This window comes from Macrotis lagotis, chromosome 1 (assembly GCF_037893015.1).
Source record: "Macrotis lagotis isolate mMagLag1 chromosome 1, bilby.v1.9.chrom.fasta, whole genome shotgun sequence".
Taxonomy (NCBI): domain Eukaryota; kingdom Metazoa; phylum Chordata; class Mammalia; order Peramelemorphia; family Peramelidae; genus Macrotis; species Macrotis lagotis.
In genome coordinates, this window is record NC_133658.1 from 566,272,458 (window position 1) to 566,296,478 (window position 24,021).

Genomic DNA, 24,021 nt, shown 5'->3' on the forward strand with positions numbered 1-24,021 from the left:
CTTGTTCTATAGAGCTGAGATTCATATCTGCTTAGGGATAAATTTGGAGTTAAAGGGTTAGACATGGACTACAATTTATTTTAAAAGACTGAGTGAGGGATGGCCAGAGGAGAAGAAAACATGATAAAAATCCAAAAAGAAAAGATTATCTGGGAGGAAAGGGGAGTCAGTAGTTTCAAATACTGGAGAATGATCAAAGTGAAAAAGGATCATGGGATTTAGCAATTAAGAGATCATTGGTAACTTTGGAGAGAGTATCTCAATTGAGTGATCATGTTGAAGCCAAACTACAAAATCTTAGGCATCACAAGATGCCATTAAGTTACATAGGAGCATATTTATGCATAGGTAGTAGAAAATATGACAATGAGAAAAAGACACAATTAGGGAAATTTCCATTGCTGGAGTTCAAAGACAAGCTCAGTTTATTACAGCCTATTTGATTTATATCTTATCAGCAGTGGGGAACCTTTTTCTGCCAAGGGCCATTTGGATATTTATAACATCATTCATTGGTTATATATGGCCAAACATTTAATTAATTCACAGTCCAAAAGTACCCAAATTTATTGAATTTTGAGTCCTGTCTGCAGTTGCCTTGGCAACACCAGACCAATACACCCTAGAGGTTCTCCTCTCATAGATGATCAAATAAAGAGATGTTATGCTAAGGCTTAATTATAAAAGACTAATGATAGAGGATCATAGATTTAAAGTTGAAAGAGACCTTAGAAGTAAATAAAGTAAATTCATAAATAAAGTAAATTCATAAATTCTATCCATAGTTGCTACAAGTCCAGTAGAAGGTCTCATGATTGTTGCAAATCTCCTAGGCAGATATCTGACCCCTGGTTCTACAGTCCTTTAGAACTTGCTTCTACTCAGTGCATTTGCTAGTATTACAATAATTATTTTTTTTAATTAAGAAATCTACACATAGCCCAGGAAATTGGAAAGAAGACAATAAATCTAAGATGATCTAAGTCAATCTTTCATATAAAAATGTTTTTTAAAAACAAAATGGAGCTAAGTAGGATGTGGTTCTGTTGGAAGTCTTAGAATAATTCTAATTGTTTTAGGTGATAAATCTTTACCAAAAAAAAAAAGAAAAAGAAAAAAGCGGGATCCATTTCTGTTTTTAAAAATCCACCGTGTCTGCAACAGTGCAACTAATGACAACCTTCCTGTTATCCTTACTTTGGAGGAAACCCTATAATAAGAGCTTCCCAAAATGTCAAATAATACTTGTCTCATAACAGGGCTTCTTTGTTCATTCACCATGTCTCTTTTGATATGCAGAGATAATAAAAGTTCATGTAAAACTAAAGGTAATATAGAGTAGAAGCCAACACTAATTCTGTATAAATATGTCTGATTAATAAGAGTGCCATTGTTATGGTTATTTCGTAATGTCACGATTGTTAGAAGAACAGAGGATAGAAGTACTCCTACTCTCACTGTTTTTGTTCATCCTCTGTCATCCCAGCAGTTTGGGAATTTTTATAGCAGGGGGAAGCAGAGAGTGGGTTCATGTCCCTCAATTATTTCTACTAAGTAAGCTTAGCACAGAGGCTACAAAACTAATATGACTAAACTTGATTTGTTTCAAAGTCCATTTTAAATTAAGGTTTATGTTCTAAAATTAAAGTCTACATTCAAAGAAATGTATAGATACATATTCAATTCATTTGCATAACCAATCATATTACATGATTTAATAGGAATAACAGAAAAAATTAACATGGCAAGACTCAGGCTGATCAGAAGTCCAAAAGGAATGCAAAAATGCCAACAGAAAGAAATCTTAAATATGGAGTTAGATACCAAGGTCCAGAATTGGTGCAACTGGATCATTGGTGATGAATATGATGTGGATCTTGGAGGAAAAAATGCTAAATGTGATTGATAAGCTTGAATTGTCATTCTTCTGCTTTTCTCTTTAAATTCTTAATTCTCAGGTCCTCTTCCCCACCCCACCCCCAGGCAGCAGTATAATATAAAAAGTTAACAGTCGATCTTAAATTTAGCTGACATTTTTATCTCCTTCACAACATACCCTTCAGATTGCACCCAAGAAGGAAATTATTAAATAGTAGCAGGAGACTAGTTTGCAAACCCTAGCCACTGAACAAAAACCAGGAATACACCTTCCTGCTTAGAAATCAAACAATACTTAAGCAGTCATTATCATCAATTTTAGAAAGAATGAAGGACATTAATAATTGGGAGAAAAAAGGTAAAAAGATCTGTTTCTTGTTTCTCCCTCCATCAATCCCTCAAACCCTCCTATGTTAGTTTAAGGAAGCTAAATATGAAAGACTGAACTGTTCCTATAGAAACTCCTGTGAAACAACCTCATCCATCAGGTTATACTTCCATGATTCATCCTACATTTTTTCATCATAATTAGTCATAGCACCATTTTGCTTGTACTGACATCACTGACAACTAACTTACCTTTTTCTTCCCTCCTTTTTAAACAATTAATTTACATATTTTACATTTCTTAATCCCTACTGTGTTTTATTTATGACTACAATCCTTCTCAATGGTAATTTTATTGGGAAAGAGGTAGTAATTAATGTCCCCATTTGCTAGGTTAATCCCTTTCCCCACTCTCCTCAGAGAAGTTTAAGGTAAGTAACAGTTTACAGTCAATATTAGGTTTAATTATGCTTAATGAGACTTACTGTCTCTGTTTACTAACTGCACTTAGGTATGTAGCTCCTATATGAGTTTTCCCTTGGCCTCATTCTGGTATGTTAATAGTGCCACTGTGTACTGTAGACACAGCATTTTAATCTATAAAGCTGTTCCTAGGGAGCAAAGCAAGCAAGGCACCTGTTTAAATGGAGATGGCATGAAACCAGTGAAACCTTAAAACTTTCTTTCTGGAAAGGGAGTTGGGAATTGTTATTTGGGTGCTGCTTTCTATACCAGACTCACTTATTGGGAGAAGTGAAATGAGTCAGAGAGAAATACAAAATATCAGGAACATCAAGGAAGGAAGGGAAATCATGGACCATTCAGCCAGTCACGGTTATTCTAAGGTGGTAGCTGGTATAAGAGGACATGTGCGAGTTAGATGGTTTGCATTATGGAGACTAATAACTTTAACTAAAAGACCTTCAACATTTTTTTCTTTAAATATTTAGTTTCAAAATCTATTAGTTAAGTATGAAACAATACTTAGGTATTTTATTTATTTTTTTTGTTTTCTTTTTGCAAGGCAATGGGGTTAAGTGGCTTGCCCAAGGCCACACAGCTAGGTCATTATTAAGTGTCTGAGGCCAGATTTGAACTCAGGTACTCCTGACTCCAGGGCTGGTGCTCTATCCACTGCGCCACCTAGCCTCCCCTAGGTATTTTATTAAGGTATACATAAAAATAAGCACTGACCTCCCAGAAATCAGAGAGTGAGCTTAAAATGAATCAGGAATCTGTAGGGGAAGGGGTGGGGAGGAAGGCAGGGAGGAAGCCAGGGGTCCATGAACTTATAAAAAATATTTTTGAGTATGCTATTTTTTAATATAATTGGGGTTTTTTTTATAATCAGCTGTATTTCATTCTGTGCATTTATAAACATTATTCTAAGAAGGGATCCATAAGTTTCACCAGATTGCATGAGGCTCCATGTCACCAATAAAATAAGTTTCTAGCTACTCATAATAGATTCTAATTTAGAGGTAGCTAGGGTGGTGCATAATAGGTGGCAGTAAGCAAAAGTATCAGTGTACAACTGGCTTGATTTTCACAAAAAATAGTTTGTGGGTGAATTATCTAAGTATTAATAATAAGAGTCATGTTATTAAATCACCTCTTCATAATCCCATTTAAGGTTTTCTTGGCAAAGATACGGGAGAGATTTGTTATTTCTTTCTCCAGCTCATTTTCCAGATGAAGAAAGTGAGGCAAACCAGTTGAGTGACTTGCCCAGGATCATACCCTTAGTTAAGTGTCTGAGGCCACATCTGAACTGAGGTCTTCCTGATTCCAGAGCCAGCACTCTATCCATTGTGCCACCTAACTGCTCTTAATGATAACAGTAATAATAGCATTTATACAACATTTTAACATTTGCAAAGTACTTTACAAATATTATCTCATTTTATCCTCATGATAACTTTGGGAGGTGATGTTTGTCCTTCATTCTCAAAGAAGAACTTGACATCAGGGAGGTGATGCCATGACAAGCATATGAACTGGATTTGAGTGAGGGGGTGCTGTGCTAAGTCACCAGACTCACTCTCTCCTCCAGAGTCATTAGGGTTCAGTGGCCAGATATGAATCAGAATGACTGGAGAGGATACTGGATGCAAGGAAGTTAGGGTCAAATGACTTGCACAAGGTCACATAGCTAGTAAATGGCAAGGATCCAAGGCAAAATTCAAACTCTCTTCTGATTCCAAGGTCAGTGCTTTATCCATTGCACCACCTAGGTAGATACTATTATTATGCCCATTTACAGATAAGGAAACAAAGAAAGGTTAAGTGATTTGCTCAGGGTCACATGGATAGGAAGTGTTTAAGACCACTCCTATCTTCTCAACTCCAGACCCCATTCTCTATTCACTAGATGACCTGTTAGGTAAAATAGGACTAAAAAACTATAAATATTATCAATAAATGTAGGTGGAGTCAACATAATTTTTCTATTGTGATAATCTGAATTTTTGTTTCATGATTTAAGAGAACTATTTTCAAGCTTACTCTAGTGTATCTTGGACATACAATAATTTTACACATCTCTTTTTTGCCATGAGTTGAATGTAGTGAATTAATAGAAATTATTCTGGAGTTAAGCTACTAGTAAGTCTATGGCCTAACACATTCTGAGAAGTCTATAAAAGATTGAATGAGCCTTGTCAAATAAATGTGAAATTTGTTTAGACTTACTTCCAGGATTTTTTCTGCTCAGTGAGAATCTTACATTTAAATGATCAGTATACTCTAACCATATTTTTAACTTTTAGAAAAAACTCAGGAGCAAACTTCTCTATGAAACTCTAAACAATGTGTTTAAAAAGAAAACTTTAATTAAAACTATCTTCTTAATCAGTACAGTATTTTCTACTGTTGAGACACTCTTTCAATGGTTATTTGTTAGAGATTGTAAAAGCACAGCCATTTGTAAATTATGATCTCACTTTTATAAGGGTCAAAATCTAAATATAATTTTAGTGACCATACAAATAAAACAAAAAGAATGGTATCATTACAAAAATCTTAGTTGATACTTCATGATCAGAAATGTTAAGAAAATTCAAATCATGAAACCCTTAGCAATACAGCAGGATCATAGTACATGCAAGTTTTGTTTAACTTCCAAAAATTTAAATACCACATACAGATATTCTATTTTTATATGCATATACAGAATCCCTGGGAAAGTGTCCCATTATGTATCACTTTACCTACATTTCTTTACTTTTCTAAAAGGAAAGGCAGGAATGTGAGCCTAGGTCAGATAAAAATTAAGGGCTATGGTTGGAATGAATGAGAAGTTGCTGGTCAGAATTCGAATTTACCTATGGAAATTTACCTAATTAACTATCTAATGAAAAGTGCTTTGCTCTAATATGGAATCTAATTTAAGCTAAGACCTTTCGTTTTCTAGATCAGAAAAATACATTTTTTAATGAATTATTGAAATCTCAAACTAAATAGACATGACAAAGTAAATCAAATCATTTTGAATTCTAACATTAGCAATATGGCTACTGTGATATATTTATCAGATTTCATAAAGAAGAGAAACTAGAAACCCAGGCATCTCCTAAATGCCAATACACTAAAAAAAATAATTTTTTTATAAATAAATTTTCTCCATTATAAAATATTCATACCTATATAGGCCTTCTTCATCCATTTGCTTCTTTCTCAACCACAATTCATACCTGTCCCACTGACAGAGTTGAGCTGAGGAGTGTTTTTAGAATAGGCATGGAAGGAGATAGGTAAATGCACAAGTTCCTTAGTGTGTAATTGACTCTTCCAGAATCAAATCAAATACAGATTATCTTGTTCATATTGATTGGTAGCACAAGTGTTGGACTTGGCCTTAGGAAAAAGTGAGGTTCAAATTCTGTTATATGGTCCCCAGGGCAAATCACTTAATGTTCCTTAGCCTCAATTTCTTCATCTCTAAAATGGAAGCAACTATATAGCATCTAGTTCGTGGGATTGTTGTGAGGATCAAATGAGTTGGAACATAGGAATAAAGTTTCCTGCAAACTTTAAAAACTACATTAGTACCAGTTATTATTATCCAAATTTTTGTCCCCTCTAATTGATGATCAAATTTGATTATATCTGTCTATCTTGGCAGGATGACTAATCAAGCCTATGTCTTGATCCTGGCTATTGATGGCACCTTGCCCCCAAGGCATTTTGTGTGTCCTTTTGTTTCTTTGTCTAGAGAATAGCCTATGTAGTTGTATTAACAAGACTTTGTAGAGAGAAACAAAGATGTAAACTGTAGTCAAGCAAAAAGAGAAGTTCTATAAACTCAAAACAAACATGAAATTTTAGTTTAAAAAGACTGATTGATCTAGAGCACTGATCAGTGTTCTCTGAACCATGTGCTTAATCTGGCCTAGGACCTCACAGTGTCACAGACCTCAGTTCAGAGCTTGTAGGCTTATTAAAAGCAGAAATCCAGAACAGCTGGCTGAGCTGGGCAGATGGAATGGCCTCTTTAGAGAGAGAGAGAGGTAGCAGGGCTGCAGAGACTCCCAAAGATAATCTCTGGGCACTGTGCAGCCTTAGCAGAGGGTACTGGCAACACCTGGGTAAACAGATGGCAGCCACAAAATTATGCTGAGTTTACATTAATATATCCAGGTATCTAGGTGGCACAGTAAATAGAGCACTGGACCTGGAGTCAGGAAGATCTGAGTTCAAATTCCACCTCAAACAAATCCAGGGAGAGGTGATGTTGGGTACCCTCTTTGCCTCAGTTTCCTCACTGTTCAAATGAGGTGGAGAAGGAAATGGCAAAGTACTCCAGTATCTTTGCCAAGAACACCCCAATTGAGATCACAAACAGAGAGGACTGAAAAGGACTAAATAATATAAGTTAACATAAAAAAAAGAGAAGAAATGGCTTCTTGCTTTAACAAAACACTTCAAATAAATTATCTTTAGTTATGGTAAAAAAAAAAAGAAGCATAATTTGAATTCAGGAGCCCAGAGGTCAAATCTTAACTTAAAAGTTATATGACCTTAGGCAAGTCACTCATTCTCTGTGGGCCTCAGTTTCCTCTAAATCATATCCCCTATGAAACTAGTATTAAAAACCCCCAGAATTTAAGAGAATAATCTTGTTAAAATCAAGAGAAAGTACAGTAATTAATTACTCATTCATTAAGAATGTTGTCCTAAGTAGGTAGGGTGCTAAACTTGGAGTCAGGAAGACTTGCCTCTGACACTTACCAAATGTGAAGTCCTAGGCACATTTAAAACTCTGGGTCTCAGTTTCCTTACTTGATCAATTTGGGAATTGCTGTCAATGTCCTCTAAGGTCCCTTTTAGGTCTTTATGATCCTATATATATATAGTATATGATTCAAGTGATTCCATGATGAAATCACAAACTGCAAATATTTACATGTCCTCATGCATATATGGACTCATCTTGCAATAAAACAATGTGACCATGTAGTTGACTATTTGAGCACGAAAGAAACACAAGGATATTTACTTTAGTGAGTAAATATACTGAAATCAAAAACATACTGAAACACATAGACACAGAGTTGATATAAAAGATGTAGTTCCTGCCCTATGGAGATTATAGACTAGTTAAGAGATCAAAAGGGAAGATAATACAAATAGAAGATACTGAGGAACACAATGAAAAGAACAATCTTCCGAGGATTCACTCAAGAAGCTGAGGTTAAGAAAAGATCTAAAGTAGAAAGTATAGTGTGATGAAAAGAGAATTATATCAGGAGTTCAGGGCTGCTGCATTAATTTTCTTTATGCATAAAATGGACCATTTCACTACTGAAAATCTTTCAATGACTTCCTACTATCTTTTGAATAAAGTTCAAACTCTTTAGCTTGGTATTCAAGGACTTCTCTAACTTAACACTACCCAATCACTTCATAGACTAGTTACCTCTAGGATACATAGCTCATATTTCTCCCCCATGAATGTGTCATTCCTGTTACACAGAATACTGTTGTTACACCTACCACTATCACCATCTCTGTTGAAATTTTATTATTTTTTTTAGCACTCAACCCAAAGGCTTCTTGCCCCCATAAAGTCTGATCCTGAGTATTTCATACTGGAAATGACTTTTCTTTGCTAATCCCTTTATATATATTAATTATAAAAACCTATATATCACTTTTTCCTTTTATTAATATATATATATATATATATATATATGTATGGGATCTATGATTCCAAGAATAAAAATACTCCTTCAACAGTATATAGATCCTAAATCAAGTCAAATCAGCAAGCATTTTTAAAGCATTTTCAATGTGCTAGACCCTGTGATAGGTATAGATTTTGTCCTTCACGTTTTTTTTTTTGTGGGAAAAGGGGTTTGTCCCTCAGTCTTTTTTTTTGTTTGTTTTTACAAAGCAATGCGATCAGGTGACTTGCCCAAGGTCACAGTTAAGTAAGTATTAAGTGTCTGAGGCTGGATTTGAACTCTGGTCCTCTTGACTCCAGGGCTGGTACACTATCCACTCACTATACCACTTTGCAGCCTGGTTTGTTCTTCATTCTTTGTTTGTTTTTTGTTGTTTTTTTTTGTTAGGTTTTTGCAAGGCAAATGAGGTTAAGTGGCTTGCCCAAGGTCACACAGCTAGGTAATTATTAAGTGTCTGAAACCAGATTTGAACCTAGGTACTCCTGACTCCAGGGTGGGTGCTTTATCCACTGCACCACCTAGCCGCCCCTTGTCCTTCATTCTTGAAGAAGAAAATGACATCAGGGAGATGACCATGATAATGCAAATGAACTAGATCTGAATGAGGGAATACTGTGCTAAGTCACCAAACTCACTACTCACTTTCTCCTTCAGAGTCATCTGGATTCAGTGTCCAGATATGAATCAGGATGACTGGAGATGGCCTTGGATGTAAAGTAGTCAGGGTTAAGTAACTTGCCCAGGGTCTCACAATTAGCAATTGTCAAGTGTCTGAGGCAGGATTCGAACTACCATCCTCCTGACTCCAAGACCAGTGCTCTATCTACTGGGTCACCAAGTACTAGGTATACAGAGAAAGGAGAAAACAACCTCTAGTCTCAAGGAACTCACAACCCATCCTTGGGGGCTGATCCTTGACAACTATTACCAGTGTCTTTCCATAGGTTAACTGCAGGAGTCCCACCCAATGTGTTCCTTGTCTTCTCTTGAAATACCAAGAATATAAATGGAGCACAAAAATAAAAATATTGGCCAGGAGTTTATATCTTGTCAGCTAGATAAAGTGTATACAAATCAAGTATTTGCAGGAAAAAAAATGCATATAAGGTGATAAAGAGCAAGTTAGTTAATGAAGATAAATACTAGAGGGTTCATGCAAAGATGGTGATCTTAAGCTGAGTCTTGAAGGAAGGACGTATTCTATGAGGAACCGAGGAAGGGAAAGTACTTTCCAATATCTATATTAGACATCCAGTACAAAGTGAAGGCACAGGAGATCTGATTGCCTTGCATGAGGAATATAGAGAAGACCAAATTGGGCTGTATTACAGATCTGCCCTCAAGAAAAATCACTCTGACAGCTGTGATAAGAGATGGGAGAAGGAACACACTAGAGGCACCAACTAAGACATTATTCCTTGCTCCTGTTATATTTGCCAGCTATCTGTCTTCTTTTTCAACCAAAAGTTTCTTTGCCTTTATACTACTTCTCTTAAAAGAATATTTTGTTAATAATGTATTCACAATCACCATGTGCTTCTCTATTGTCTATTCAATGATGCTCAACTTCCACTCCTTGGAGACTGCAATCTTTCATTATTTAAAGCCATTCAACATCACCAGAAAACTATTTGTATTAAAAAGAACAACCTTTGTTTCAGGAATGACACCTTGTCTATGGATGACATTTGAATTGAAGGCAGGGCTTTTTAATTCTTTGGATTTGGGTCTCTAGCATCTAGGACATAGTGGGCATTTAAAAAATTGTTGATTGGCTGATTAATAATTGCTTATTGGGTGATTAATTGTGCTGATTGTCTCAAACTTTGTCACACTGAAGAGTCTCCTAAATGAGATCTATAATCATGCAAAAGAGTTTGACATAACTATCTACACAGGAAAAAAAAAAACTAAGTGAATGAAGTAAATCTAGATCAGATGTGTGGTTCCTAAACTCTCTGATCATACTTTGCTATCACCTAAAAAAATTTTTTTTTAAATCTTTTGAGCTTATGCCCACAAAATTTATTTAATGTATAAGTCATTTATATAACCATATATAGTACTGAGCTAATAATTAGGTAATCATGGAATTTAAACAGAAATAGACATTTTAAAAAGATGAGGAAAAAGACAAAATGTTATTTGAATCTAATGTTTTTTGAACAGAGGAATTAGGTATTCAGATCTATGCATTAAGAAAATCAGTTTGAGAGCTGCAAGAATAACAGTTTAGAGAGGGAAGGGACTTATTGTTTGTCCTTTGTGGTGGTAGAGAGACCAAAGGTCTGGCAACTGATTGGATATATGGAGGCAAGAGTCAAGAAGGACCTAAAGTCAATGACAGAATGATTGCAAGAAGATGGTCTTCTTCTTGAAAATAATAAGGAAAACTGGAAGAGGGGTGGGCTTTGCTAGAGTGATAACATCCTGAGTCCAAGGATGCAGACTCATAAGCCAAATAAGTCTGCCCATCCTGTGATAACTGAACTAACTTTTTTCCCAATGAAATTGAAAAAGGTGATGTTGGTGAAGTACTTTTCCCCTAAAAGACTGAGCTCTGGTTTCCATACTAGTTGATAAATGATTGAGGGATTCTGCCTACCCTGCTGCTTCAGGTTCACAGGTAGAGGTCAAATTATAATATAACCACAGTTGTAGGAGGAGCATAGAAGAGGAGAATTGAACAAATACTGAGCAAAAAGGCTGTATTTGTGTTGTAACCAAGCTCATGGTTAGCTATTATGGAGAAGATAGGATATCATTCATCTTCCCACACTCTAAAAGATCCCACACCATTAACACTATCGGATTTTACCACCTCTAATCAGGAGACTACTGGTTATAACATGATAATACAAGTTGATGGACACCATATAAACATACCTGTCTATCTATCTTTTCTATAGACACTGCAAATAAATAATGATGTCAAAGAAGAATTGAATGAATATCAAAGAAGAACTGAACAGGAGAATAAGTTGTTTTTCTTTGAGAAATTGAAAGTTCTCTTAAATCCAAGCTTCTCCCTGAAATGAAGGCTTTGCAGGGAGTTTGGGGGGGGGGGGGGGGAGAAGGGATGGTAATTTAAGGGGTTTTTTTTTAATATTCAATATAGTAACAAATATTTATTAAGCACCTGTAGCCTGAAGAATCCTATTTAAAGCACTGAGGAAGATACAATGTTTAGATATGGCTCAATTCTCACCTTAAATGTGAGAGGAAAAGGAGGAAAGAACCAAAGTCTTTGTGTGGTAGTTTATCTAGTACAGCAATCTATACATAGTAGAAACTCAGTTTTTTTTAACTGAGTCAGAAGACCTGGGATTCTAGCCTCAGTTCCAACAGTAATTAAAACATGTGATCTTGGTAACTGAAGAAACCTCCTTAAGCTCCAATTTCTTCAACTATAATAACAGATATGATAATACAATAGAGTTGTTATAAAATAAATGTGAAAGCATATATTTTGAAAAAAGTGATGAACCTACCTTTCCTAAGAATCAAGTGGGATACTACTAAGTATTTTGGAAACCTTTTTAGTTCTTAAAACCCTTCAAAACCTTGTCCATTCCTATCTTTCCAGGTTTTTTATACCTTACTCCCCTTTGGGTATTCTATGATCATCCTGGTATTCTTGCTGTTTTTCACACAAGATACTACATCTCCTGATTTTGTACATTTTTTTCCAGCTTTCCCGTGTCTGAAATTCTCTCCATTCTTCTTTGCTTCTTGGATTCTGTGACTACCTTTAATGAGATCCATGCTTTCTGCAAGTTATTTCCTAGACTTCATGTTAAGCAAGACTTAGAGACTTAGAGATGATCTCTTTCCTTAGATATGATCTCTTATTCTGTATATATCTTGTTTGTAAATAATTATTTGTTTGTGGTCTCCCCCAGTACAATTTAAGGACAAAGATTCTTTTATCCTTTCTTTGTCTCCTCAGTGTTATGTTGCAATAGGCACTTAATAAATGCTTGTTGACTTAAAGTACCATAGGGATATCTGCTATCATCATCAGCATCATTAGTATCATAAATATAAATTCATTATTACTGTAATGAATATAGGTTGCAGGTATGCAGAATAGCTATGGAACAGGCATTACATAAAAGATGGTGGAAAGTTTGGACATGGGAAAGGAAGGTATATCCTAAAGGTATATTCATATCCTAAAACATGAAAGAAGTGTATGATATAATAAAAGGAAATGTCACAACTAAAAAATGAAGGGAAATGACTAATATATGTTATACCTAGCGTAACACAATGTTTAAGCCATAAGGAAATTGAGAAGCAAAGTGGCAAAACGTTGCATTGGGATCTGGAAAATATGGGTTCAAATCTTGCCTTAGAGGCATTCTAACCATGTAGCTCTAGGTAAGTCACTTCCCTAAGGATATAAATTATAGATGAGTTAATGAACTACATGCGTCAAAGAAATTCCTAATACTGTTGTCATTGTAGTTTAGTCTTTTTAGTTTTATCCAACTCTTTATGACGTCAGTTGAAGTTTTTCTGGCAAAAATATAGGAGTGGTTTGCCATTTCCTTTTTGAGTTCATTTTACAGATGAGTAAACTTAGGCAAACAGAGTTGAATGACTTGTCCAGGAGCACATGGCTAATAAATATCAGAGGCCAGATTTGAACTCAGGAATATAAGACTTTCGGACTCCAGGTCTGGTATTCTCTTACCTGCCCTATGCTGATAAAATTACAAATCTAGAACATTAAGAGGAAATCAAGGAAACATAATTAATAGATGAAAATGAAAAATAAAAATAAAACAAGAGACAAAGACATGAAGGAGAAAGTAAAACAAAAATTAATTTTAGAGAAAATAACTTTTGGTGAAAAGTCACTATGACAGCTATTAAAATAATCTGCAGTACTGACATTGGTTATATTGCTTTATATATCCCTGGAGTTAAAACAAAGAAGCTTCTGTGTAACAAAATGAAAATCGTTAGAATACAACTAAAAAAGATTTGATCTTTTTAGAGATAATTTTTATCAACATCTTTTATTTTTATAACATTTGATTTCCCAATATGTTTCTATCTCACCCCCCAATGGAGAACCATTTTCTAAAACAAAAAATAAAAAAGGAGGGGAAAAAAGACAGTTTAGAAAAACCAAACACTTCGAAAAGTTAATTCCATAAAAGTCCATAGTCTCTCACTTTTTTGTAAATAATGGGACGGAATGCTTTCTCCTATGTCATCTTTAGAAATTTGTAATTTCTCTATGTAACTAACAATAGTGGAATGTCAATGTCACTCATTCTATGGACAACATACTCAATGATTTTCTCCTCACTCAACCAGACTTCTTGAATGAAAATGTGTTATGCTGCTTTCAGTTTGTTGAGGAATTTTGAAAGTTTGAAGAAAACCCATTCAACCATTTCTAAAATATTCAAAGCATGAATCACAAAATGGTGGTTATAGATTTTTCAAGAGAATTATTCAGATGCTTTTCTTTGCTGGCCTCTCCTTAATGCTTTAGATTTAATCTTGTGAACCTGGCAATCATATAACCCTCAATGGGGAATGAAATTTAGTGAAAAAATGAGAAAAACTGCTTCATAAATTAAGAAATCATCAAAAAATTATGAGTCATTTATTCAGTGTCAACAGAATACTTTCTATGTACTCTGAGCTATTTTTAGATTTATGCAGACATTTATCTACAGGTTTCATCCTACTCCCATTCTTCTCTATAATGAAAAACTCAATGAGTTCCTCCATGTGTATTTCTGATAAAAACTAGTCAAAGATTCATAGCTGTAAATGGTGTGGGTTTTAGTTTTTTTTTTTCACTTTGACTTTATTCTATGCATTTTGTTATTTGGTATATCTTTGAGGATACACAGGAAGAACCATTTGCCAGAGTACAATTTCCTACACCAGTGTTGAAATTCTTTAGGACCCTCTATCATTGCCAGGAGAGAGAGAGAGAGAGAGAGAGAGAGAGAGAGAGAGAGAGAGAGAGAGAAAGTGTGTGTGTGTTTTCTAAGGTATGCAAGAATAGTGTGTACAACCTATGTATCTTGAGTGTCACAAAAGAAAAAAACAAGCAACATTTAAATGAAAATAGGAAAATAAAGAGAATGGGTATTAGCATAATAATAATTTTCAGATTATCTTATTAGTCAGTAAAATGATCATTTTAACTTAAAGAGGTAGTAAAACTATGTAAAGATACAGATACCAATATCTATGTTATTTAATAATTAATTTTATTAATTACATGTATATGTATTGTATAAATATAAAAATACTAGAATTACAGTTTTAGAGTCAGAAGAGATCTGAAAGATTACCTAGCCAAGCCTTTCCTTTTACCATTAAAAGACCGAAGCAGGGACAGCTAGGTGGCATAGTGGATAGAGCACAGGCCCTGGAGTCAGGAGGACCTGAATTAAATCTGACCTCAGACACTTAAAAATCGCCTAACTGTGTGACCTTGGGAAAGTCACTTAATCCCATTACCTTAAATAAATAAAATTAAAAAAACAAAAACAGACACAGACACAGAACAGGTCTGTCAGAATTTCAAAAACAAAATATATTTTAAAAGAGAGAGAGAGAGAGAGAGAGAGAGAGAGAGAGAGAGAGAGAGAGAGAGAGAGAGAGAGAGAGACTGAATTCACTAGCCCAAGGTCACTTACTGAGTTATCAGTCCAGCAAAACCTAGAGCCTAACATTTGTTTTCTGGCTTCCAAATGAGTATTTTCCTCACTCCTCCAGCCTGCCTCCCTAAATAGATTTAATATGCCCTTTAAAAAATAAACACACACGTATATAAGCATATGTCTCAGAATTCTTTTCTAAAAGTTAAAGGGAAATAAAAAGATTAAAATTGTTTTTACAACAACCTAAATCTTACCACTGATAAAATGTCCCTTAAAAACTATAATTAATGACTGCTATGCCATACCATGAACCTTTTGGGTCAAAACCTTGTAATCTGCAGTTTGAGAGGGCAGAACTCAAATTATAACTTTTAAAAACTGATTATCTTTGAGCATTGTGACAAATCCATCTATTATACATTGTGTGAATACAAATGATTTGAATAGTGAATGGGATGTGTGTCCAAGTGGACAGCTGATGTGGGAAATGGCCATTTTACTGGCTAAGGCTGAAGTCCAGCATAATGACTTGGATGGCCAAAGATAGAGCATGCAAGGCTGGAAGGCCAAAAAAGCACAAATCCAAAAAAGAACATAATGAACTATCTGATCAGAGGATGAAAATATTCCACACACATGTCCAATGTCAGGAAGGGAAAATGCAAATTTCCTTCACCTGCTGCTGTCTTTCTGTTTATGTAACTTCAATCCAAGCTGAACTCCAGGTTGGTAAAAACTAATCTTATAAATTTTTTACTTTTAGCAATAATTCCAAAAGTTTAGGAGTATTTATGATTTTAAAATTTGGTGTCTGGTATTGTTTATCTGTAACATACTCTCCAAAATTATCAGGTATTGCTTTACCTAGTCATCCAAACATCACGCCATCCACCCCATATTTGCCACTGAGTTGCCTCAAACACTAGGATAATCCCTGAACTCACCTGATTGTATCAGAATTCTTTGAAACAAAGGTATCTTGGAATAGAGATAGGCTTCTCAGGAAAGTTCTGTATCAGAGGATATTCATACAATAGACCTAACTCAATGTGGGTCTGGAATTCCTAAAGTTAGGCTGTAACTTCAAAGACTTCCAAAGGGAAGAGAGGATACAGCTTAGCTGGATCTGCCATTTACTCCCATGAATTCACCTCTAGGTAACTAAGCATGAAGAAGAAAGGATGAAAACTGAACATTCAGATGACATGAAAAGGAAAGATTTAGGCCCTTTTTTAAATCATTAAAACTTGCCATATTGCTTCTGTAAAGTGGTTTAATATTTATTTGGTCCTGAAGATCTAAAGCTAGTTCTCAAATAATACTTCAGGCATCTTCAGTTTTTAGATATTTGAAGGTTTCCTCACTATTTAGGGGTGCATTGTTTGAAAGCCAAAAGAAATCAAACAAAAGGGTGAAAACATCAAAGAGATACACAGGTTACTCTGGGTTACTAAAAGAGCCTGGTCCTTGTTTGCTTTCCAAAGATCCAAGCTAGATAACTAATGAAAGCTAAGGGGAACAGTGAAAAGGTCATAAAATCATGGATTAGAGCTGGAATTTTAGAAGCTATGCAGTTCAATCCTACAATCCTCTTCTTTGCAAGTGAAACTCACAAAGGTAGAGTGACCTGTACAAGGTTACACAAGGAATAAATAGCAGAACAAGGATCCAAAATGGGTATGTAATTGTACTTGCAGTCTTACTCCAATGCCTCATGTATTAGAAAGGTTACCCTGGATTATATGAAACTGGGCAACTCATTTAATCCTGTTTGCCTTAGTTTCCTCATCTGTAAAATAAGTTGGAGAAGGAAAAAGCAAAATATTACAGTATCTGTGCCAAGAAAACCGCAAATGGGGTCACAAAAGTTGCATATGACTGAACAACAAAAAGCCTATTAATAGGCCAGTGATGGAATACTGTCTGAGGGTGGTCCTACCCAAGACTGGAATAGGAACTCATCAGGATTGTGGATTGGTTACTATATAATGCTGAATTTAGGGGCTTTTAAAATTTTTTCTGGTCTTAAAAATTCAGAGAGGCCATTTATGAGTCAGGTATCAAAGGGACAATTAGAATTAACAAAAGGAGTAAAAGGACCCCTGAAAAACTCATCTTTTTAAATGTTGAAATACATAAATGAATAAAATACAATGGAAAATAAAGGAGTAAAGGATTCAAAATGCAACTAGGAAAGTTTATTTTAAATACTTAGAAAAATGTTTTGATAATTAGGTCAATTAAAATTCGAGAACAGTTACTAAGGAAGGTCATGAATTCTCTATTGCTGTAGAGCTAGGTTGTCTGTTTACTTAAAGGATAACCTTTATTCTAATTCTTTATACCTTTAATAATTATTATTTTTATTTATTTCAGTATAAAAATTAATCAGTTTGATAATCCTGAGTTACTAAAGATGTTCTAGATAAACATAAAAAGAAATTGTAACTCCCATTTATACTCTGCTTTGAGATTTACAAAACATTTTTGTTGAGGGAGAGAGAGAGAGAGAGAGAGAGAATCATTATTTCTATCTTACAAAAGGGGAACATGAGGCATAGAAAAGATAAGTGATTTGCCCAGAATATGTTTTAGTCATGAGTCAAATTTATATGACAATACTTTGATAATTACTCTTGCCACTCTAAAAGGAAATATGAAAATAAAAGCAAAGCAAACTGAAGACCTCAGACATATCTCTAAATGTAACTGAGAGTAGGTGTAAATCTGTATCTCAATATAAGAAAAGTCAAATAGAGTATAGAAAAAGTATAAAATTTCCACTGCCCTCCTTTCTTTTCAGTCCAATACTACACTGAATGATCCAATATTTGATTCTTCTAAGAGATTTCTCCAGGAAAGCCAGAGATATTAAAAAACAGATATTAAAACACAGAGATATTCTTTTATATTCTCAAATGATAAGTGTATGAGGAGCCTATGTAAAACAATATAACACAAGAAAACCTATAGAAAGAAAACTACACTTACCCAGCTAAAATAGTCCAAATCTGACTCTGTTTTCCCTGTAACATGTTGCTATCATTCTACTGGGCCAGCCCCCACATATGAGGTTTTGATATATCTCTAGTTCTCCCATCTGCTCTTATATTTGCCTAACTCTTGTTTAATCTGACAAAGGTATTAATAACACTGTCTTGATCCCTGTAAATATATTGCTTCCACACAATTCAGATTCACTCTAATGCTGAGATTCACAAATTAACTGGATACTATTAAGTTGTGCTGAGCAATACTAAAATAGTGGTTCTTGCAAAGGAAAACAGAACTGGATTTGTCTCAAAAGGGAATAAAAGGAATGGAAACATTTATGCAATCACTAAATAACACACAGACTTGAACAGCTTATTTGGGAGGAAAACAACATATAGGAAATCAGTACTAAAATACTGCATTGCTTGCACATACTTTTTTTTGCCTTTCTTTTAGCAGCACAGGTTGTCTAATCACTAACTGAAAGCTATCTACTCTGGTAATACAACAAGCAAATCTGAGAGGTAGCCAGAAACAGTGGAAGAGTAGACACTTGGTGTGTGCCAATCTGAAAAATATGGGTTAAAAGTCCTGTTTCTGACACAGACAAGCAGTGTGACCATTATTCAAACCCCTTAGGGTTTGAAAAATCTCTAAGATTCTAAGTTACATTGGAATTGCAGGTATGTACCAGTTGTTTCCTACACCAAAGTAACAGCAGATCAGAGCTACAAAAACAAACTCCATCATCTTAGGTAAATGAATAAAACTCCATGAATCATATTTCTATTGGTGCTTACAGACTTTTAGGAATTAAGTGAGAGGCCATTGAATACACTGAATAAACAGATTGTAGAATCAATAATACTATAGGAATATGAAAGGGTTAACACAGTTTTTGAAAGTGCCTGACATTAAGCTAAGGAAACACATACAGAGAGAGAGAATATGGTTCAATTATTAGTTGCTGAACTCATTTATCTCCAGAAAAATAAAGATATTTTGAGAGTTATTTAATAAGACTATATGATGTTAGCTTTGCAGGGGTTAAATTTGGTCTTGAATTTTATTCTAGTCACCCTTCAAACTTTTATTCATATAAAACACAGTAATTCACTTAAGGCTCTTTTAAGAAGCCAGAACTCTTTCTCAAGATTCATACAGCCAAGGTTATTTTAGGTGACTCATAGAATCAAATGAAATCAACAAATATTTACTGAAAATTTGGTCAGTGCTTGAAAATTGGGAGACAGAAAAGTCAGCATTCAGGACATATTTCCAAAATGACTATATATACATGCCTAAAATATATGTAGGATGCTTAACATAAGATGTTCAATATTATCTAATTCTCAGGAGTAGTAGAACATTTCCAATAAATTTCTGAGACTGTGAGTAAGCATTTGCACAGGACTGAGATGGAGTTCTTCTCTTCAAAGGTGAGAGTCCAGCAGTCACCCTTTAACTTCCAGATTCTCCAAAGAACACCAGCTGACTGCTGTCTGTGAGCAGACCAAGCATCAGGTTTGAAATACCATAACTCAGCTCCTTGGAACAAAAGGTTCAAGCTGTGCAAAGCTGATGCAGTTTTTCTTTCTGGAGTCAATAAATTTACTGCCAAGTGTATTCTCTTAGAGAAGATCTTAAATTTAATTCTTTCTTTCTTTCTCTTCTGCATAGACTCATAGGCCTTTTGGTAATTGGATAAGATTCTCTTAGAATACTTAGAATACAAAATGACCCAAACCCCAGCTAAAAAACTTCACAAAACTGAGAGCACAAAATGATGTTATAACTATCTAAGCCAAGCTATATAATTTTTTAATATATATATAACCCAGAGCTTACTTCCAGAGGTGTAATACAATGGGGATTTTATATAAACAAAATAGGTGAAAAACAAGCCAGATACACATATTATATTTAAGAGAATCTGCCTGGGAATGATATGCATATGCATGCCACAAACCCATGCATGGACATATAAAGGCAGTGATCAGTTGTGAAGGAAAAGACAAAGTTACAATGCAATGATTAACTAGTACCTTGTGCTATTATTCATGGCAGGTATGTAAGCAGTCATGGCAGCAATGGGGGTGGCCTTCTTCCCATAAAGTAGCATTGCCAGTACAGACTGGATGCTTGGACACAAAACAAGGTAGAAAAGTAAAACATTGAGCCAGCCAAAGGAATATTCCACCTAGTAGATCTCCAATTTTAAATATAAGGAACAAATCTACATAAATGAAAATATTCCCTTGGGATTGGAATGTACTGTGTTTGCAGAATGTTGACTAACTCTTATCCCTATTTATCTTAGTATACATTTCAAAATTCTTAATATTCCCTTTCTAGGATTATTCTGCATATTATTTCAAGTAGAGATTTAATACAAGTTGGCAAGGAATAATGTTGATAGGTAGGTAGGTAAGTACAGCCATCATGTCAGTTCCTGAACAGATGGTCTAAGTAAGTCCATTTAACTGAAGGTACATTGTATGAGGTTTTTATCCATGAACAACTAAACAATAACCAAAACACAAGAGTCCATCCTGACTATATTCCTGAACTAGTTGGCTTAACTGGAATATTCTAAAAATATATATTACCCCCCAAAAAGCAGCATAAACCAACCAAGGTCAACAGGGAACTTATCAAATCTTTATTGCATCTTTTAGAAATAGCAGTTGTTAGATTTTAAAGACAGACACACTCCAAAGTCATCCTTGCACTTAAGGTGAAGATGGAATAAGTGCTTAAGCTAAGGTATCTTAACCTCTCCTCCCCCATGCCATTTAAAAATTAAACACATTTCATTGGTACTTTAGCTTCTTTGACTACCAAGTATTATCCAAGAAAATCTACAGTTACAGCTTTATATTTATATCCCAACCAAATCTTAGGCTGTTTATTTAACAAGACCTTGAAAGAAACTATTTACAAAAATAGAAAATTTTTCATTTCAACAAATTCTTTTCCTGTGAAAGGCTATGCTCTCCATGTGGATTTATTATTTTACTAAATAGTTTTTAAAATGCAAGAACTGAAATAGGCACAAATGAATGGAACTGTGAAGAATCTACAAGTCAGAGATCTGATCACCAGTTATTACACTTTATGTCATAGATTGTTTCTTAAAACCTGGCCAATGTGGTAGCCTCCATTTAAAAACAAACTCCAAAAATATACTAGCTTGAATTTCTAGGATGAAAAAGTAAAAGGTGTTCTGTGTACTATATTGTAATCCAAAAGAATTCTCTCAATGAAAGTCCTATTCCTGTCACAGATGGCAAATGTAGTAAGTGTAGACTCTACATATATAGTAGGGAGACAAGGGGGCAAAGGGGAGCAATGAGATCTTTTTCCTACCTACATACGGAACTGATGAGGTATAGATAGGGTTTGGTACTTCTGTACCTTAAAATACTACCAAGTATTAATTTTTCATCAAGTTGTCATTTTCTCTGACATTTGGTTTTATTAATCAAGGCATTTATCATTAATTTGTAGAAAATATCATAATTAAGCCAAATAAAATAAAGTCCTTAAAAGGTTAAAATTAGAAGGTAGATGAATTAGGACTCTGACATTAGCCTGTTGACATACAGGAGTTTTTCTGAAGTGGGGGGGCAAGAAATTTTTGCTGTAGGTTCTTTGGACTGGCTGGTTTAGAAAACTGTTCTAGGGATTTGATTTAAATCTCCCTGACAGTTTTGACATTCAGGTGAAAGGGTTGCTGCTGCTGCTTTTGGAACAATTTGCATATCCCCCTGCTAAATGGAATGTTGGAGGTGTGCACTGATGTAAAGAAATTAAAAACAAGCTTTCACACATGCTTATGTGTATATATTCACAAAAGGAATGGTTGGATCTCCCCACCCCACCCCCCTTCAATGTAATCTGTGATTTACTCCTCTATAATAAATTACCCTTCCATGCTATTTTAGCTGGAAGGTCTAACCATGCATGTAAGAAGCAAAGTAATTACATCCTCCTCTTGTCTATAGATTCTTCCTCAATTCTGGTGAGCTCTCTATACAGTTCAGTCACAGAAGTCTACTGTGACCTTCACAGCTGCTAACTGAAATTTTGGCCCGTTAGTCACTGGTAGCCATTCAATTGATCTAAACTCATGTAATGGGTATTTTGTCACTTTCTGAATAATGCTATCCTTTCTCTTATGGTTTGTTTTCATTCTCTCCCTTTCTTGCTAGATGAAGATTGGGCACTGTCCTTTGACTCTAAGCAGGGGTGTTATGAGGCTCAAATGAGATAATGAATGTAAAAGCACTTTGCAAACCTTAAAGAGCTATATAAATGCCATTTATCATCATTATGATTAGTTTGGAATAACCAGGCCTCCACTCTGGTGATGACTTCATTCTCTGAGTCTTCTATGACACTCATGCTAATTTCAAGCAATGCCATAGAGCAATAATGGGGGGAGCTAGTAAATGTTTAACAACCAAGCTTTTCAGGGGGTATGGGGAAGGGAAGAAACTTATGTACACATTTTCCAGTATAGTTTTCAGAATTAACACTCTATTAAGGAGGCAGCAAGGGGAGCAGTGAATAGAGCACTGGCCCTAGAGTCAGGAGGACTTGAGTTCAAATCCGACCTCCGACAATAATTGCCTAGTTGTGTGACCTTGGGCAAGTCACTGTTAATTCCATTGCCTTAAAAAAATAAAATTTTTTAAAAACTTAAAAAATACTCCATTAGGTCTAGACAATGAATAAAATAAAATAAATTGAGCCTTGATTTGTATTAGTTGCTGATTTCAGAGAGGTAACTGCATACCCTGAAAATTTAATAATCAACATCTTGTAAGCCTGTTAGAGCTGGCTCCAGCACAGCCCTGATGACTCCATGGCAAGCATTCCTATTTAAATGAAAATAAATAAGGTATAAATGTAAAAGAATATATTAATGAATATAGGAAGTCAAAACTATTCCAATGAATGAAGAGAAAGAGTAAAGAAATACTCAACTTGAATTTTAACTAAGAAATTATAAAATGTCTTCCTTTGGGGATTGTAGATACTCAATTAAATAATATATGGAGAATGTTCTGCAAGCCTTAAAACATTTTATAATAGATATTATAATTATTCTGAGTAGTATACATAGTCAGTGAAGGTAACTTGCCAAAGGCTTACTCAGTATGAGTTAATGAATGAAGGACTGCAAACATTATATAACATTTGAAGAAGTTCATATATGCTAAAGAATATTTCGTGAATATTACCTTCAGTCTCCGGAGTCTGAATTGGTTAAGAACAATTCTTAACACTTTTTTTCTGTGAAACTGTAAAAAGAAAAAGAGAAAAAAAACTCTTAAATTTAGCTCTGCTGAGACACTATCTTGCATTTTCATAATAACCTAATAACTAAGAGAGAGACAAGAGAGTGGCCATTTGTGGACAGATAAATGTATAGTCATCACTTGGAAAACAACAAAGTCCTATATATTTAAATATATAAGGGAAGAACAAACATCCATCAAAATATAAGACAAAGACCTAGAATCCAGCATACTGTATCTGTACTCTGTCTAGGAAGAAAGGGGAAAAAAGCAAAAAAAATACTAGTACAGCCAAACATCATTAATTTGGATTTTACTAATTTGGAATATATTATAATTCAACTCTGAGACAACCTGAAGCTTACCTTTCTCTCTATTAAATAAAGGATTTGCTTAACAGATTAATAATGCAAACAATATTTTAATGGTGAATGTTTATCTTACAATATAAAAAATAATTTTCTAGTTCCCGTACAAAACTATTTTATCATCATCAATTTTAATATAAACAACAATAACATTATCTCATGCTCTTGGTATAGTAGTGCAGGGTACTATGCTAGCCACTGAAGTGGATTTTAAAAAATGAATATAACAAAATTCTTGCTCTCTCAGAGCTTTGTCTTAGAAAGAATTTCATCTCCACTTCTTAAAAGTTTGTCCATCAGGACTTTTAATTGGCAATACTCT

At 34.7% G+C, this 24,021-nt stretch overlaps 1 long non-coding RNA gene across 1 annotated transcript in view; it reads right to left on the reverse strand.

The window, feature by feature from the left end:
- LOC141507147 (uncharacterized) overlaps positions 1-24,021 on the reverse strand; it is an 866,305-nt gene that overhangs the window by 704,214 nt on the left and 138,070 nt on the right. Inside the window, exon 4 of the long non-coding RNA XR_012474087.1 lies at positions 23,275-23,334. This is a non-coding gene — a long non-coding RNA (uncharacterized LOC141507147). The remainder of the gene's footprint in view (positions 1-23,274; positions 23,335-24,021) is intronic.